Raw genomic sequence first — 15,535 nt, 5'->3', positions numbered from 1 at the left:
TCTTAATAAAACAACAGGAGAGCTCGATTTACGAGTGCCGCTGGCTGGGTTGCGGTAGTTTACAAAATGTTCCCGTGGCTCAGTCATCAGGCGGCGAGTCGGAACACTGTGGGGTTTTAGTCGGTTGAAGTCCGACATAACCTTCTTGCCTCCCCGTGGCGAGAAGGTATCCATGAGGATTTCCCCACGTAAAAAAAAAGGGGGAGAAAGTTTGTATGGAAATTTCTTCAGTTTTAAAGGTACATTTGTCAATGTAAAATTAGTAGACTATTTATTATACTTTAAAAAAATTGCAAAAATTTAAATAGAAGGGTGAGAAAAAGAGGATGAAAGTTTACATCTACTTTTACGCAGAAGAAGTATTAAATATAATGGATTATTAAGTAATTACGTCATGCTATTAAATTGTATCTAAATAATCATAATTTCTTATCAATAATTTAATAATAATGGGTTTTTAATAGATATAACTATTAGAATCAAAATATATAAACTCTGTTGCACAGTCAATGCTCATGCATTTGGAGAACCGATATAACCGAACCGAGAACAATGAAAACCGTAAGTCTTCTGTTTAACTTGTTTCATTACATATTATTATTATTATTATTATTATATTAGATATATCAACCTATTTTAATCCTACTACAGGGCCGAGCCTTTTTAACACGTTTAAATGAGCTTCTCTTGTAATTAATGTATGTAAGTAAACTAAGAAGTTCCAAAAAAATCTAAACTTCATAAATGGGTATGGTAAGAGAAGGCTGGAATATAATGTTCCAACAATCTTTAACGATTTTCCGGATACGGTAAAGAATCTTCTAAAAGATTCTAATATACTCACGAACGTACATAAGCGGAAACTTAAGAATTATTTTTTGGGACAGCCTGTGTAGCGTCGCAGCACCGGTTCACTCACACTTTTATTTAACTACCCTATAATGATTATTCTTGGTATTTATCCTCTTCTGTTTGTTAATTACTTTTGTTCCTAAATATTGTATTATATAATAATAACCTGTGCACGGTAAAACCAACTGTGGTTTGTGTTGCACTATGGTTAAGCTTAATTTAAATGTGTTTTTGTTGAATAATAAATAAATAAATAAATAAGAAAATCTTAGAATCTTAATTTGACCCACTTTCCGGTCTTCGATTAGGATGAAATTTTGCACACGGTCTGACTTCTGATGAAAATACATGAGTAGCTAAGAAATATCATTACAAATCCATTATGGCGGCCTCCCCAAGATGGCGGACTGACTGTTTGAAATCCATGATATGGATATCAAATGAAAGGGTTTGCGGTCAGGAATACGAAAAAAATAGTCGCGTGACTTAAATCCAATATGGCGGACAACCAAGATAGCGGACAGGCTATTTGAAATGCACCCCCGTGATAATATTTATCAAGCGTGTTTTTTAGTTTTTTAAACCATTCGTGTTATTTTTATACGAAAGGCCTGATATGAGCGGCAGGTGCCGGCCGGTCAATTCACTAACTTGATTGTTATCGTTATTTACAGTTGCTCTTCATTGTGGCAGTCGCTTGCGTGTGCGCGGCGTACGTCTCGGCTGAGCCTCAGCTGGCGGGTGGCGTAGGCGCAGGCGCCGGTGGTGTCGAATTCGGACGTTCAGCGCAACCGTGGCGCTACAGGGGAGTTGGAGAAAGCGAAGCTATCGAGCGTGCAGCTTTTGAACAGAGCCATTGGGATCCTTTATATGTTATTAATTAATTGGACTTTTATTAATTAATTGATTAATTAGTTGCACAGTTCATAAATCTTGTTGGAAGAGGCTAAAATTTGTGATGGATTAAAAACAAAAAATAATATGATGCGCACCACGATATATAGACGAGATAAAAACAAATGTCAAAGTAGCGGCGCAATCGTAAATATAGCTCTCTCTTTTGTCTCGTCGCAATTAAAGAGATAGCGATATTTCCGATTATGCCGCGTATTAGACTCCGCGCCACGAAAGAACTCTCGCGGCCAAAACCTGAACTAAAATTGACAGCGCCTTACTAATTTATTACTTAATGACAGTAAGACCGCCATTACCAAATGACAATAAGCGCCATTAAAACATTGGCGCCGCGTCTACGAGACTTGTTTCGTGGCGCGGAGTATATATCGTGGCACGCGCGGATACAAAAGATTGAAAAAAAACTGAGATTCTAATTTTACAAATTAACACAATCATCTGTCAGCCTCTCTTTTTAAATTTAAATGTAAAATCAGTAATTAAATTGAATAAAAACATATTGAAAAATATAAAATAAATGACTTTTTTTAAAACCTAAATCTCCTCCGTGACGCAGTGGTATGCGCGGTGTATTTACAAAACGGAGGTCCTAGATTCGATCCCTGGCTGGGCCGATTGAGATTTTCATAATTGGTCCAGGTCTGGCTGGTTACCACCCTACCGACAAAGACGTATCGCCAAGCGATTTAGCGTTCCGGTACGATGTCGTGTAGAAACCGAAAAGGCATGTGGATTTTCATCCTCCTCCTAACAAGTTAGCCCGCTTCCATCTTAGACTGCATCATCACTTACCATCAGGTGAGATTGTAGTCAAGGGCTAACTTGTAAATAATAAAAAAAATGCCGACACAAAAGCATCAGTCAATCCGCTAGTATTTTTTATGTCTAGATCGCGTAATTCGTTCAAACGTTAATTTGTTCAAACTTATTTGAATAAAAAAATTAAACTGAATTGAAAAGCAAAGAAAAGTTAAAGAATATTTTCTATTACATGAAGTTATTTCATTGAAAGTCCTGACATAAGTCAAACTAAGGCGAGGCAATTTTAAAACAATGGCAGCTCATCATCATCATCAATAACCATAGGCGTATATAGCGAGTGGACCGGACCCACCCTAGAATAGTCCAGTGTCCACCCTAGAATACTGGGCTACCAATTTGAAATTCTATGATGGACGCCGAAATACTAATAATTTTACACAAAATATCATTTAAAATATCAAATAATAACAATTACAATTTATAATATAGAAAAACCTATAAGTAAAGATTTTGAAAAATATATTTATACTTTTTCTAATACCTACCATAGATATAAAGAAAAAATAATAAATAAGTCAAGGCGTTTCAGAAGTATGCGTCCACAAATATTGCTAATGAAATTTTAATATTGAGTGTCGACTCTGTTCAGTGATATGTAGTGAATATATATAGGAAACAAAACAAAGTCCATGTACCAGTAATGTTACCAGCAATCCGTATAATCCGGCATTTTATACAATATCTAGGCAATGTATGGAATACCTACATAGTCGATACGTTTCTAATAAGAATATTTAATACTAGCGGACGCCCACGACTTCGTCCGCATGGAATTCAGTTTTTTACAAATCCCGCTGGATCCATGGGTTTTTCCGGAATTAAAGGTAGCCTATGTGTTAATTCAGAGTAAAATCTACTTCCATTCCAAATTTCAGCCAAATCGCTTCTGTAGCCGCAGCGTAAAAGAGGAACAAACATACTTACACGAGGTACAGAATCGGAGCAACCTGTATATTATATGTTATTTATCCAATGCGCGCACATATACCATGTCCAGATTGAATTGCGCTATTTGGTAAATAAACAAACCCTTTTGTCGATGCCAAACTTTCATAACAGTTTTCAGAACCATCAAACTATTAAAACACGCACAAACACTTTGTTCTTTACAATCCACATAAGAAGAATCATACAAACGTAACATTTTTTTAATTTACACAGGGTTTAATCAAAATTTTTAGAAATAAACGAAATTAAACACGAAATTATGCACACAGATTACATTTAAATGTTAATTTGACGTTTCGTCTCTCTAAGGTTGTGCCAAGTAAAATTGTCACCACAGATTAAAAATGAACGATTTACCGATTGTAAATATCGAATGTATTCCGTTCAGTATCGATATCGTAATTGAGTAATTTGAATAAAGTATTTTTTTCATAGCGCTGTTTAGTTAGTTACGTACTTATATGTTAAAAAAAGATAATGCGTTAACAAGTACTGCCTAAATTTTTTAGTACTCTTTTAATTTATAACAAACAGATACAAGTGAAAAAAATGTTATTTGATAGGTATTAATTAATGTGCAACAGAAAGAGGTAGATAGTTAATATCGCGCGTATTTTGACTGTGTGATTAGTGTTGCCAACTTAGAAGTGAGTTTTTAAGTAAAGTGATTTTTTTACAATTGATATAAAATTCGATTAGTAGTAGTTAATTCTCGATATAGTTCATCAACGGCCCATCCCTAGGATGACGTCACAACTAATGTCAGTGATGAATACGGCCATATTTGTTTACAAGATTTTGCAATTCTAAAAAAACGAAGTTTACATACCCTCACTTTATAAATTTAATTGGTTTCTTCGGGTATGTGTGCGTTTTGTATTATATTATAAGTTATTATTTTTGTATTTTATTTTTTATATGTGTTGTGTATGCTGTTGTTTTATATGTTGCTTATTGATTGAGAACTCAGAGTGCTGACGACGATTGCCAGTGTGCAGAGAAACTCGATTGAGTTTATGTCACACTGATAAGTTATTTAAAAGTAGTTAAAAGAATGTATATTTATATTTAAATAAAATAAATAAATAAGCACACTTACACACAAACTTTCGCCTTTATAATATTAGTGTGATAGTGTGATTAACTTTTGGGGGGCAACATGGACAATAAACCAAATACTAGTAAAATCAGTATTAAAAATTAGAAGTGAAACCAGTCTTAGATATTGTTCAGTAATTTTTTTATTCTGTTTCACCGCTAGGATGTATAAGCATAGCAGTATTAATCGTCACCATTGACCGACGGGATACGTGAAGGCCCAATTATAGGAAGGTTCAACAGGTTTCCTTTCACCCAGCCGCCGCCAGCCTCTGGGCTCAGAGGATCGCTCGGCTACGGGACTAACCCAACTACCCCTGACAACTGGATCGGCGTACTCTAATCCTCTAACCCAACGCCGTCTTCCTTCAGCCGCTGCACGCTCGACAGCTTCGCTTCTTTCAATCCCTCTTGTCCAACCGTAAAGAAGCGCTGAACGTCCAATACTTGTAGGCTTAGAAGCTCGCACGGCCATGGGACTAGCTCGAGTACCCTGCAGAGGCTCAGCCAATACGTGCGCAGCGCAAGCGACTAACACGATGCAGAGCAACTGTAAATAACGATAACAGTCATCAGCCGATACATGCCTACTCATTTAACGGGTCACTACAGGACCAGGCCTCGATGCTTAGGAGAGGATGGTTTGACGGCCTCCGTGGCGCAGTGGTATGTGCGATGGACTTACAAGACGGAAGTCCTGGGCCGATTGAGGTTTCTTGATTGGTCCAGCTGGCTGATGGGAGACTTCAGCCGTGGCTAGTTACGTCCCTTCCGGCAAAGACATACTTAGCGTAAAGTATAAAATTGTGAGCAGAGAATTAAAAAAAATATATTTTACGAGTAGCAAACATCCTTATTTATCCATCCTCAAAGTAAGCAGCTTAATACCCTAATTTTTTTACAAAAAGCTGATTATTAAAAAATAGACAAAAAAATCTAATTATTTTCTTTTTCTATTTTTTGTTTCAGGAGAATTGAAAAATAATAGCCATGTAATTGTTGTCTACATGTTTAGCTATCAAATAACACTCTTTTTATCTTGATAGGTCATTTACATGAATAGTGATGGTCGAATTAGTATGAGAGCCCGGGTCTTGGTATACAAACTCACAAAATGGCGGCCATTTTACCACTATGAAAGAAAAAAGAATTTGAAGAGACAATTTGTCGATAAAAAATGCCATATTTTATACCATTAGACGCTCCGACACCAGTAACGGGACACACTGTACATATTTGCACCTCATCATTATCAACCCATATTCGACTCACTGCTGAGAACGAGTCTCCTTTCAGATTGAGGGGGGTTAGGCTAATTTGCCCAATTGCCAGACTTCACAAACGCAGAGGATTAAGCAAATTCTCAGGTATGCAGGTTTACTCACGATGTTTTTCCTTCACCATTGCAAAATATGCACAAAACTGAATAGAGATTATCCCAGGGCCGAATTATCCACTGGGCTATCACGGCTACTCGTACCTACTCGTATGTATTTTTTACCCCACTGAAAGAAAGGTTTTCTAATCGCTCTCTACAGTTCTGCTTTTTTCTTTTCAGTTTTTATATGTAATGAAATCAGATTTTATTTTTTTTATTTATTAAACAAGCTATTAACAAATGACTTACGGTTTTCATTCTAGGTAATTCGATGAAATCCAACGCACTGAATGTAGATCTTGTAACAGAGTTTACCTATTTATCGTACACTAATAGTTATACCTATTAAAATCCTATTTAATATATAGATAATAATTAACATTCTACACTTATTGATTTGGTTATCTATCTGTAAGTCTAGAACTATTTGTAGAACACATAGTTATAGACACAATCTATACTAATATTATAAAAAGTACAAAGGGAAATGCCTACCGGCACATACAACTTCGGCTCAGGGAACCCAGGTATACCAGATAAAAGTATATGGAGATGATAATATGTTGTATAAAAAAGGAACTGGTTAAATAATTGGCTTGGAGGTCGTCAAAAAAGGATTTAGCCATTAGTATGTTAAAAAATATGTTGCAAATAGGATGCCTCAATAGCTCCTACTCACACTTTCCTAAAAGATAATTACGAGTAATATTGGTTAATAACGGTTTGGCCAGGAAATTTTTACATGTCAAAATATACATAATAAAACATAATAAGTAAAAAAGAATTTTATTTCGTAAATACATATCACAATCAGGTGATCACAATCACGCCAGAATGAACTAAATGAAAAATTAATTAATAATAATAGTAGGTATTACAAAGAGGAAAGATTCGATTGTTTGTTTGGATTGAATAAGTTCAGGATTATTAATATTCAAAAATGCTTTTATCAGTAGAGAGCTACAACATTGCCGTATTTCCGTGTGTTATTAATCAATCAATGTAATAAGGTTTCCTTTCACCCAGCCGCCGCCGGTCTCTGGGCTCAGAGGCTCGCACGGCAACGGGACTAGCTCGACTACCCGCAGCACGCTTGGTTCCAAGTCCCGAAAACCATGGCTGTCTGAAAGATCGTGACTCTGTGGCACGTCCGATAGCGATACCTTCGCTGCCCACTCCTCGACTACCCGCAGCACGCTTGGTTCCAAGTCCCGAAAACCATGGCTGTCTGAAAGATCGTGACTCTGCGGCACGTTCGATACCCCCACTGCCCACTCCTCCCTCTAGCAGAGGCTCTGTCGAAACGTAGGCTGCACTTACGCAAGCGACTACCACGATGCAGAGTAACTGTAAATAAAGAATCAGATCAGAAAACAGTCATCAATTATATGTCTACTCATTCAACAGGCAGCCTCTGTAGCTAAATGGCACGTCGATTCTCTGTCTACGATCGCAAACGCTTCGAAAAGTATAAATTATATGGGAATGACAGATCTTGTTCACGTGACCTGTCGATTGCAAATGTCATTCTCATATATTATTCTAGTTTTCGATGCGTTTGCGATCGTAGATAGAGAATCGACGTACCACTTCGCTGTAGGGGCCGATTCCGGAGGGTGTGGGTTCGAATCCGATCCCCGGGGCATGCAGCTCCAGCTTTTCAGTTGTGTGCATTTTAAGAAATTAAATATTACGTGTCTCAAACGGTAAGGAAACATCGTGAGGAAACCTGCATACCAGAGAATTTTCTTAATTCTCTGCGTGTGTGAAGTCTGCCAATCCGCATTGGGCCAGCGTGGTGTACTATTGGCCTAACCCCTCTCATTCTGAGAGGAGACCCGAGCTCAGCAGTGAGCCGACTAAGGGTTGATATGGTATATAGAGCTATCAACAACACTTCTCCAATGCGTTTTATGAGAACTAAGGGTAATAATGCTAATTTTTTCAACGATTACTATCTGCAGGCTAATTCGCTATCTTTGACGTATGCTAGTTAACATACACGAAATTGATTTCTATGTAAAAAGTCTGTTCTAAATAAAAAAAATGTTTACTGGTGGATATCACACAGTAGATAAATGACAAAAAAATAATTTTCAAAATCGGTTATAAATGACGAAGTTACGAGGTATGTTTTTTTTTAATATTCCTACAAATAAAAAGAAACATATGCGTCGAATTTAGAACCTCCTCCTTTTTTGAAGTCGGTTAAAAATGAAAACGAACGAACAAAACGAACTATGTCACATCGCTGTAACTTTACAGAATGCAGGCAACCGACGCGACGGCTTTACGTTCTCTCCGAGACACTGTAATGTAACACTACCAATATCCCAACTCCGGGATAAGACTCATTATCTCATAGCCAGAACAGGATTCGAAGCCAGGACCCCGTAATAAAGGGTAATAGATGTCCACTAGACGCTCAATGATTATAAAGGGATCATAATAATTGGTAAAAATACTCAACAACATGCAATTTCCTCCTTATAATTAAATTCCCCCTTTGGGCCGGAGCTCGGAAAAAAAGAATAAATAAGTTATTATACAGACTTACGGTTTTCATTGTAGCTATTTCGATGAAATCAACGCACTGAATGTAGATCTTGTAACGGAGTTTATATATTATATTATGACGCTAATAGACGTGAAAACCTATTAAAAACCCATTAAAAATATATTTAATTATAGATAACATTCCGGGTTTTATAATCTACACTTAATGATTTGGCTGTACACAAATAAGTATCTGCTGGTTAATCTGTAGGTCTAGAACTATCTGTAGATCACATTAATTATAGACACAATCTATAGTAATATAATAAAGAGGACAGATTTGATTGTTTGTTTGTTTGCTTTGAAAAGGCTCTGAAACGAATAGACTGGTTTAAAATTCTTTTACAATTAGAATCGTAAATTATCTCAGATAAACAAAGCCCATAATTAATATGTGAACGAGAACTACGCGAGTGAAATCCCGTAGCGTCAGATAGTCCATACTGATATTATAAAGAAGAGGAAAGAAGTTTGTACGTTTGTTTGTTCGTATTAAATAGTCTCTGAAACGACTGAACCGGATTAATAAATTCTTTCACCATTTTGAATCCAACATTTTTCCTGATGAACACAGGCTATATTTTAACCTCCGTATTCTCAGGGGAACGGGAACTACGCGGGTGACTTCACGTGGCGTCTGCCTAATTGCCGTCTAGAGTAATTATTATTTTAGTCTCTCATTTATTTATTTCTTAAATGTTAGTCTTTTCGCTATAAGACCATAGACATAGTGGTTATCTCGTGAGCACGGTCCAAGTATTTTGATACTTTTTCTTTTTCGGTTTTAACCAGATTATCGTCATGTGGAACAGTAATATCAACAATTATTGCACGACGCACTGACCGATTGACTAGCACCATATCAGGTCTTATCATCATTATTAGCAGTGCTTGCTTACAATCAACAAGTTTTTAAAAAACCAAATAAAATTATCCCGATTTTTAGAAGACATTGTTCTGGGTAAACCTGCGGATATTTATCAAAGATACTCATTACAAATCATATTTGAAATAAAATAAATGAAACAGAATTAAAACGCTAAGAAATAATGAAGATTTATATTCCTAACATCAGTCAAAGTCAACTTTAGAGTAATGGCATTATGGGTGTAAGTAAGCGACTATTAAATAAACTTCCCAAGAATTATTTAAGGGCTTTTTCAATATCATCATCATCTTCATCATTAACAGCCGATAGACGTCCACTGCTGGACATAGGGCCTCTTGTATCCTCTCCAAGCACAACGGTCGCGAGCCGACAGCATCCAGCGGCTCCCTGCAACTTTTTCAATATAGAGTATGAACTGTATTGAAAAAGATTCTTAGTTACATAACAAAATACATTATACTTCTAACGGAAAGCTCAAATTCAAAATTCAAAATTCAAAATTCATTTATTTCAAGTAGGCTCAGTTTACAAGCACTTTTGACACGTCAGTTGACTATTTGTAAAGATTCTACCACCGGTTCGGAAGGCAGGTTCTGCTGAGAAGATACCGGCAAGAAACTCAACAGTTGCTCTTTTGAAAAAGTCATACAGTATTACAATTTACATTTGATAACAATTAAATTACAATTTCTTATAGTTTTATTTCCTGTGTGAAGGTGGAAGCTGATCCAATGGCCTCCAAGCACCTTTGTCGTTAAGGAACTCATCAATAGTGTAGTAACCTCGACTAAGTAAATGTTTTTTAACACATTGCTTAAAGTTGTGCATTGGCAAGTCCATCACAGTCTTGGGGATCTTGTTATAGAAGAGTACACCCAAACCCACAAAAGATTTTTTAACTCTTTGGAGACGATATGCAGAAATAACTAACTTATGCCCGTGTCTAGTAAGACGTGGGTTTACATCTCCTTTTCGTTTGTACAAATTAATATTTTGTCTCACATAAACTATACTGTTATATATATACTGACAGGCTACTGTTAAAATGCCTATTTCTTTAAACTTTTGACGAAGGGACTCGCGTGATTTTAGTTGATATATTGCTCGAATTGCTCTTTTTTGAAGTACAAATATAGAATGTATATCAGCAGCCTTGCCCCACAACAAAATACCGTAAGACATTACGCTGTGAAAGTACGCAAAATAAACAAGTCTAGCTGTATCAACATCAGTAAACTGTCTTATTTTTCTCACTGCAAAAGCAGCTGAGCTGAGTTTACCTGACAGTTTTTCTATATGAGCACCCCACTGAAGTTTAGAATCCAAGGTCACTCCCAGGAAAACTGTGGAATTCTCTATTTCTAGTGTTTCACCATTGATCATTATAGACTTATCTAATTTTATAACATTTGGTAATGAAAACTCAATACATTTAGTTTTCTTTGCATTTAAAAGTAAGTTGTTAACAGTGAACCAATGCGACACATGCGATATGGCACGGTTTACATCGTCGGAATTATCTTTATTTCTGTCACTCTTAAAAATTAGGGATGTGTCGTCAGCAAACAGTACTATCTCACAGATGCCGCTAACATGGTGTGGTAAATCGTTTATGTACACTAGGAATAGAAAAGGACCCAGAATTGAACCCTGTGGGACGCCCATTGTGTTAGAAAAACCGCGAGACTTTGAATCATTTATGCATACCTTTTGTGTTCTATCACTAAGATAAGAGGCGATGAGATCGAGTGCAACACTTTTTATGCCATAGTGGCTTAACTTAAGTAAAAGAATGTTATGGTCAACACAATCGAATGCTTTGGACAAATCACAAAATACACCAATAGCATTCTTAGCATTTTCCCATGCATCATATATATGTTTTAAAAGTTTAGCACCTGCATCAGTTGTACTGCGACCTTTAGTAAAACCATACTGTTCAGGGTGAAATAAATTATTTAAATTAAAATGACTTAAAAGTTGATTTAAAATGATTTTTTCAAAAACCTTACTAAGTGTTGGCAGTATTGTAATTGGTCTATAATTATTAACATCAGCTAGCGGACGCCCGTAACTTTGGCCTCCTTTAGTCCTCTTCATTAACCAGCAGATACTTATTTGTGTACAGCCAAATCATTAAGTGTAGATTATAAAACTCGGAATGTTATCTATAATTAAATATATTTTTAATGGGTTTTTAATAGGTTTTACGTCTATTAGCGTCATAATATAATATATAAACTCCGTTACATGATTTACATTCAGTGCGTTGATTTTATCGAAATAACTACAATGAAAACCGTAAGTCTGTATAATAACTTATTTATTCTTTTCCGGAGGCCAAGGGGGAATTTAATTATAAGAAAGGGTACCTTGCATGTTGTTGAGTATTTTTACCAATAATTATGATCCCTTTATAATCATTGAGCGCCTAGTGGACATCTATTACCCTTTATTCGGGGTCCTGGCTTCGAATCCAGTTTGGGCTATGAGACAATGGGTCTTAGCCCGGAGTTGAGATATTGATAGTGTTACATTTCTGTGTATCGAAGAGAACGTTAAGCCGTCGCGTCGGTCGCCTGCATTCTGTAAAGTTACAGCGATGTGACATAGTTCGTTTTGTTCGTTCGTTTTCATTTTTAATCGACTTCAAAAAAGGAGGAGGTTCTCAATTCAACGCGTATGTTTCTTTTTATTTGTAGGAATATCAAAAAAAACATACCTCGTAACTTCGTCATTTTTAACCGTTTGTGAAATTTTTTTTTTGTCTTTTATCTACTGTGTGATATCCACCAGTAAATATATTTTTATTTAGAACAGACATTTTACATAGAAATCAATTTCGTGTATGTTAACGTACGTTGTTAGCATACGTCAAAGATAACGAATTAGCCTGCAGATAGTAATCGTTGAAAAAAATAGCATTATTACCCTAAGTTCTCATAAAACGCATTGGAACGGTATTGTTGATAGCTCTATATACCATATCAACCCATATTCGGCTCACTGCTGAACTCGGGTCTCCTCTCAGAATGATTCTGAAATGATTCCGGATTCGAACCCACACCCTCCGGAATCGGAGGCAGAGGTCATATCCACTGGGCTATCACGGCTCTCTCTATATGCTTTCTCCTATATGGAGGCTTAACCCTGTACTGCCCCTGCAGCCTAGTGGCACGTCGATTCTCTATCTACGATCGCAAACGCATCGAAAACTAGAATAATGTATGGGAATGACATTTGCAATCGACAGGTCACGTGAACAAGATCTGTCATTCCCATATAATTTCTAGTTTTCGAAGCGTTTGCGATCGTAGAAAGAGAATCGACGTGCCACTTAGCTACAGGGGCTGCCTGTTAAATGAGTAGACATATATCGATTGATGACTGTTTTCTGATCTGATTCTTTGTTTACAGTTACTCTGCATCGTGGTAGTCGCTTGCGTAAGTGCAGCCTACGTTTCGACTGAGCCTCTGCTAGGGGGAGGAGTGGGCAGTGGGGGTATCGAACGTGCCACAGAGTCACGATCTTTCAGACAGCCATGGTTTTCGGGACTTGGAACCAAGCGTGCTGCGGGTAGTCGAGGAGTGGGCAGCGAGGGTATGGCTATCGGACGTGCCACAAGGTCACGATCTTTCAGACAGCCATGGTTTTCGGGAATGGGGTCGTTCGTTCGTGATGCGGGTAGTCGAGCTAGTCCCGTTGCCGTGCGAGCCTCTGAGCCCAGAGACCGGCGGCGGCTGGGTGAAAGGAAACCTTATGTGGGATTATTTAAAATTGATTGATTTTAATAATAATAAATAAATATATTTAAATACATCAATAACTAGCTCCAAATTAAGCGAAGCTTGTTATAAATAAATAAAATAAAGCTATAAATAATCGTATTTTGTATAATGTTGTAGCTTTCTACTGGTAAAGACATTTTTGAATTTAATAATTCTGAACCTATTCAATCCAAACAAACAATCGAATCTTTCCTCTTTGTTATTATTAATTACTATTATTATTAATTAATTTTTCATTTAGTTCATTTTGACATGAAAAATTCAACTAGTGTCCTATTTCCTGTTATTATATATACCAATATGACTCGTAATTATCATTTATGATAGTGTGGCCAGGAGCCATTATTCCTACTTGCAACATATTTTTTAACAACCTAAAAAATCCTTTTTAAATCCTCCGTGGCGCAATGGATTGCGCGGTGGATTTACAAGACGTAGGTCCTGGGTTCGATCCCCGGCTGGGTCGATTGAGGTTTTCTTAATTGGTCTAGGTCAGGCTGTTGGAAGGCTTCGGCCGTGGCTAGTTATCACTCTACCGATAAAAACGAACCGCCAAGCGATTTAGCGTTCCGGTACGATATCGTGTAGAAACCGAAAGGAGTGTGGATTTCATCCTACTCCTAAGAAGTTAGCCCGCTTCCATCTTAGATTGCATCATCACTTACAATAAGGTAAGATTGTAGTCAAGGGCTAACTTATAGAGAATAAAAGAAAAGAAATTTTTATATAAAACACTTTTCATCCATTGAACAGATGGGTGAAGGACGGTTCTTATTGTCTAAAAACCGTATTAGAAACGACTTTCATTCATCTGTTTATTGGATGACGTTAAAAAATATATTGCAAGTAGTTTGCCTAAATACCTTCTTGCCAAACTATTATTAACCAAATTAACTATCATTAACGGTAGTTTGGCCAGAAGTGTTTAAAGTAACCTATTCACAACATATTTTTAACATCATATATTGTTGTGCAAAATTTTTTTTTTCATTCTTTACAAGTTAGCCCTTGACTACAATGTCACCTGGTGGTAAGTGATGATGCAGTCTAAGATGGAAGCGGGCTAACTTGTTAGGAGGAGGATGAAAATCCACACACCTTTCGGTTTATTTGCCGGTAGGGTGGTAACTAGCCTCCCACCAGCCAGACCTGGACCAATTAAGGAAATCTCAGGCGGCCCAGCCGGGGATCGAACCCAGGATCTCCGTTTTGTAAATCCACCGCGCATACCACTGCACCACGGAGGCCGTCAAATACCTTTTTTGATAAAGTAATGATTTCATTATTAAAGTAGATTTATCAAGATTTTTTATGATATAAGTAAATCGCCAGGTCGTTAGGGTAGTCCTGGACGGGGGTGGGCATTTGTTTGTTTGAACTGCATAGTCTCTGAAAGTAATGGACCGATTTAAAAAATTCTTTCACCTTTAGGATTGTAAATTCATCATCATCATCAATTCGTATTCGCCTCACTGCTGAGAACGAGTCTCTTCTCAGAAAGAGAAGGGTTAAGGCCACCACTGGCCCAATGCGGATTGGCAGACTTCACACACGTAGATTTTTAAGAAAATTTTCAGATATGCCGGTTTCCTCACGATCTTTTTCCTTCACAGTTTGAGAACCGAATATTCAATTAAAAAAAAACACACACAACTGAAAAATTAGAGATGCAAGTCCAAGATTGTCCAAGGGGGTATGGGACTCAGTGGTGGTTCGGTGGTGTGCAGAAGGTATATATTTAGGGTAGGCACTATACGTACAAATTGTATTAATAGATAAATCTTTTCCAATAACAAAATATTTTATTTTGGTAACATCAATTGATAAAAATTATTAAAGGAATAATGATTTCTTAAAGAGTCCTCAGGGTAGGCAGTGCACTTCTGTATCTATGAAATGCACGCCACTGATACGTTTCTGTTCATACATTTCAGTTATTAATTAATTAATTAATTATTAATTAATTCAGCGTTGTAATAGTAGAAGATCCGTATTAGAAACGACCTTCACCTATCTGTTTATTGGATAAAAAGTGTTTTTATATTAAACTAGCAGACCCGGTCAAGCTTCGCTTTGACTTATGTGCACTTCTTCCCTATCCTTACCCTACACAACCGACCCCTACCCTACCATTTCATCTTCAATCAATTTATCATTTTTCAGTATTTCTGAACGTACGTATAAATGTCAATCATTACATAAACAGTATTTGACAGGATGGACAACAAATGTTTGACAGGTACTAACTAAACAGAGTAACATTTATGGAAAATTATTCATCTTTCATT

Source organism: Bicyclus anynana, chromosome 10 (assembly GCF_947172395.1).
Source record: "Bicyclus anynana chromosome 10, ilBicAnyn1.1, whole genome shotgun sequence".
In the NCBI taxonomy this organism is placed as follows: domain Eukaryota; kingdom Metazoa; phylum Arthropoda; class Insecta; order Lepidoptera; family Nymphalidae; genus Bicyclus; species Bicyclus anynana.
This window is presented reverse-complemented; position numbering follows the sequence as displayed.